Here is a 4976-nt window from a genome sequence, read left to right as displayed (position 1 = left end):
AAAATAAAATCTGGTAGTTGAAAAATACAATATGTTATTAACTCAATGTCTGGAAGCTTCTCAAATAAAATATTTTCTAGCTTAACAATTAGTTTTGGTTCAGCATCTATTAGCATTCAGCATGATATATGTATTTTGTATTATTGGTTTTTTTTTAGCTCAGAATTCAGCATTCTATAGCCTCTTGAGTTTATTTGGTCCTTGCAATGCATTCAATATTTAGCATTCAGCTTATGAGGGTTTTTTTTTTCATGTTGCTTGCAGAGCACTTGGTGGAAGAAATACATAGAAGCTAAAATAATTTTTGTGATAGGCATGGCGCAAGTGCGGCTTACAGTTTATTATTGTGTTGCTGTGAATTAGACACACAAGTAGCTCACATGTTGCTTCTGCTTTTATTGATCCACGTGATTTTTCTTTGGTTTTCCTGGAAGAAACTACTACCAAGCTAGTAATTTATCTCCATGGTCTGTAATTCACTATTTGGTCAAAGTAGTTTGTAATATAGGATTTGCATGGTGTGAATCATTTTGGCCATGTCTTGTCGTCAGGATTACGTTGATGCTAGTCGAGATGGATTAAGCTTATATGGAATATGCTTGCTACCCAAGGACCATACCGTAACAATTCTGCTATTTTGGATGATATCTTCATAATATATAGATTAAGCTTGTATGGACTATTATAACTTCTCACACTTTGTATTTTGTATTCGCTTATCTTCAGATAAAATATTGCTTACATGGACTAGTAAAACCATAATGCCTACTGCTTCTCTATTGCAATACACCAATGAATATAAAGCATGCAAGTGCCGATGGACAGGTGATTTAAGCAGCTTCCAAACGGCGGCAGGGTAATCTCCCCTGCAGGGAGTATCGTCCCTATGGATGGAGGGGGATCCCGTCGTCCAAGGAAATTCCCGTGAAAGGCTATCTTCCCTGGTTTAATTATCACCCGCCGCCAAACTAGCCCTAATGGTGTCCTCACCTTCGGGTTTTGCCACCCAGCCCCTGCCATTCCAAACATACCTTTGTTGCTTTAGCCATGGCACTCCGCCCACCAGCCATCCGCGCGCCTCCGCATGCATATCCTGCCTCCTCCAATTTTTCAGTTGCCAACGTCTCAGGCTATCCACACCGGCGTGCTGTAAATGCTACTGAAGTATGGGCATAGAGTAAAATCAGCTGCACCGGCCTCCTCTAAACTGAACACTACAGTCCAGTAGAATCCCCATTCCTCTTTATTCAGTGCGATCCTGTATCCTCCTCCCGTCCGCCATCCGCAACCACCGAACCACCCTGAGCCCTTCCTTCATCCTCCGTGCCACGCTTGTGCTCGCTTGGGCTCCCCGCGCACTCGGTCTGTCCTGGTCGCAGCGACGCTAGCGGCCCGACCTCCCCTGCCACATGCTGTTGGAAGAAGTGCACATAAGCCACCTCCGCCGCGCTCGATCTACCACCGTCTGCGCTCGATTCGGTCGAGGGAAGAGTGGATCCGCGGCGAGAGCCTGCCTCCGCTGGATTTGAGCTACTTTGCAACCTCCTCCTCCTCCTCCTCCTCCTATCAATCCGCGTGGTGAAGACGAGTTGGGGCCTCCGCCCGCCTCCGCCTCCACCCCGCGCGCTCCTCAGCCGCTGTCCTGTGCCCGCGCCAACCTCCAACACCGCCCTACGTCGGGCTCCACCTCCGCCGCCGGCCCACGCCACGCCGACCACCGCCAATACCCCTTGCAGTCCTCGGCCTCCGCCGCTGCCCCGCGCCTGCGTTGACCTCTGCCACCACCGGTGGCGGTCCAGCCCATTGGGACATACCTCCCATAAGAGTTGGATGGGGAGGGACAAGACGCTAGGGGAAGGAAGAAGGAAAAAATGTTGATTCGTAGGGTCCATGTCCTAGTAGTTGGTATAAAGTATGTGGTATAGGGGATGATGTGTGTGGGTGAAACTGGAATATAGCAATGAATCTTAATGATCAGCATAGAATATTTTTTCTAAAAAATGAAAATAAAGTATGACGAGTGCGGATAGACTAAGCTCAGAAACTCAATTCTGACCTAGGCAATGTCGTCCCTACCAAGGAGCCCAAGGTGTTTAGGCGGCATTAAGGTAGCGCCTGGAAGTTTTGCAAATTTCAGGAGCTTGCTATTCCGGGCGTGTGTAAAAATATGAATAGGCCCAATTTGTATTGAGAAATATGTTATTGTGCAAGGACAAAAGATACACGTACAGCATTGCCATCTTTTGTATCCTAGCTCTTAAACGTTATGCACATGCACACGCATGTAGATCGACCTGTGCTGTGCCGATTGTATATTCAGTTGTGCCCCGCATTGGGATTAGCCAATGATGGGATTAGAAATGCAGATGGGTCATGTGTGCAAGCCATGTCTGAATGGAAACGAAGTTATTTTTAGTGGACGCCACACCTCGTGCTCGTGCGAATGCGTGTCAATCTTTTTGCAATTTTGCTCAAACAAATACTTGCCCCTAGCTTAACGATTTAGCAAGGGGATGTTTGGTTTGAGGCCATCATTCGCCGTACCATACTGTGGCGTGCCGAACTTGCGGCGATGGAAAAGTCCGCCACACTCGCCATGCGCTAGAAGACAAACAACTGCAGCAAAACGACCCACAAAACACTGTGGCGGCTGTTGACACCAAAGTTGGCACGATTCAGGTTTTCTGGACAATCTAGACAGACCGGTCAGACCTCTCTTCTAAACCAGTCAGACCGGTCTAGATAAGTTTGTCAAATTGCCAAATAGACTACACCATTGCGTAGATCTCGTCGAGACCATCAAAATACAACGTCCAATTTGGAGTCTGGATGAGGGAGTTATGCCTTTCGGAAGACCTGCACCCCGGTCTGACCGGTCAGACCAGTCTAGAGTGGTCAGACCGGTCCAGAGACCGGTCCGAAACGCCCAATCCGAGTTAGGAGTTGTATTTTGACACGGGATTTGATAGGGTTCCGACTTCTAACGGGTACAGACCTCCCCACCCTATATATATATGAAGGGGCACGGCTGATTGAGGGTAATCCCAATCGATTCACACATTTATCCTTTACTTTTTCCTCCAAACCGTAACTTTTCCAATCTCATATGCTGTTCTTCGCTCGTCTCCACGGCGTTCGATGGCGTTCTGAGTGGCCTGCCGACCTCAGAGCAACTATAGATCTACGAGCTCCGACGGGGTCCCTCCCGAGCTCGAGGTTTTAGGTCTTCGCGGCGTTCTCTGTAGAACCGGTCTGACCGGTCGCCATAACCGGTCTGACCGGTCTGTGCGCAGGGAGCCCGTTGGTGATGATCGTGTCGACGATCTGCGCGTTCTAGCGCATTCGAGTGTGTTGGCGCAAATTAGTGTCAACACACTTTTTGGCGACTTCGCTAGGGACAGATTAATCTGGTTTTTAAACCGATCTAATCTATTTCTCTAAGAAGATGGGCGTCATCACTGACCTCGACGAAGGCAACATCTCCACATCTATCGAGAAACTCAGTGAGGAGGAGCGCCAAGAGTACTTGGTGGTCAGGGAGCACTTCAAAGCACAATTCTTGAAGGGATTCAAGAAAAATCAGCAAGACCAGGTCACGAGAGTTCAAGACTTTGTGATGCCCTCCTTCACGCTAAAAAATAAGCAAGTCGAGGTAATAAGCAATGTAAGCACTTCATCTTCCGACTTGTTTAGCCAATTATCATCTATTATGGATAAGAAAATTGCTGATATATATAAGCCCATGAATGATTTAAAAGATCAAATAGATATCATGAAAAAAGGCAAATCCGTAGATGATAATTGTGCTTTCCAAACTGTTAATTCATCGGCTACGCCAGCATCTGTTCAAGAACCACTATATGGCATGCCGACGAACTATTTTGCAGGGCAAACTTCACCATTGCAGTTGGTACAGCCGAATGCGGCTGGACTGGTCAGACCGGTCCAATAGACCGGTCAGACCGGTGCGATGGTGGTCAGTCCAGTAACATCTATACCGAACACGTCTACTCTTTGCTCGTCAATCCTTAGCCGAACCAATGAGATGACAAATTGTGTGCAGCCTTCTCCTTCACAAGAATTTGGTTCTCCGCATGAACCGATTTTTGTTAATGTACATGAAAATTCTGCGGGGCATGCACCGATAAGTTCGGTTCAGACAATGGTACAAGATAATCCTATAGAACATCGTCTTACTTCTATAGCACAAGCATCCACGAGTGGTAGATGCAAAGCCGATCCCGCTAGGTTAAAAGAGGATCCGGCTAGTGCGATGAAAACTAAATTTGGTGTGGATATAGGTAATTCTATATTATACAAAAAGCCATATCCTGCTGAATTTGATTTAGTTTCTTTTCCTGCTGGTTGGTGTGTTCCTGATTTTGTGAAATTTAGTGGTGATGATAATAGAGCACCTTGGGAGCACATTGACCAATATATCTTACAACTGGGAAAAGCTGGTTTCCATGAGGCTTTGCGTATTCGCTTGTTTTCATTATCTTTGACTAGAACCGTTTTTTCTTGATTTTCTTCATTGGCCCCGAATTCTATTCAATCTTGGAATCAGTTGGAACGTAAGTTTCAGGATCGTTTTTATAATGGGCACATTGAAACTAAAATGTCGGATTTGGCATCGGTTAGGCAAGGCCAAGATGAGCCTGCTTCGGATTACTTCCGAAGGTTTAAAGATATAAAGAACCGATGTTTCAATTGAACAGTTTCTGAAATGGAATTGGCTGATTTGGCTTTTGATGGTTTGCATTCTTATTTAAAAAAAAGAACTCGAAGGTTTTGAGTACTACACTATTAATTATTTGCACATGAAAGTCTTGGGTTTAGAATTTAGACTCCAGAACGCAAAAGATGCCCATAATACTCATCGGTCCATACATGTTGATTGTAAATCTGATTCGGACGATGAGAAAAAGGAATTTGCTCAATTCATATGGCCATCAGAAGCTAAGCCATGTTCTTGT

Source organism: Panicum virgatum, chromosome 4N (genome assembly GCF_016808335.1).
Source record: "Panicum virgatum strain AP13 chromosome 4N, P.virgatum_v5, whole genome shotgun sequence".
Taxonomy (NCBI): Eukaryota; Viridiplantae; Streptophyta; class Magnoliopsida; order Poales; family Poaceae; genus Panicum; species Panicum virgatum.
Note: the sequence above shows the minus strand (reverse complement) of the source record.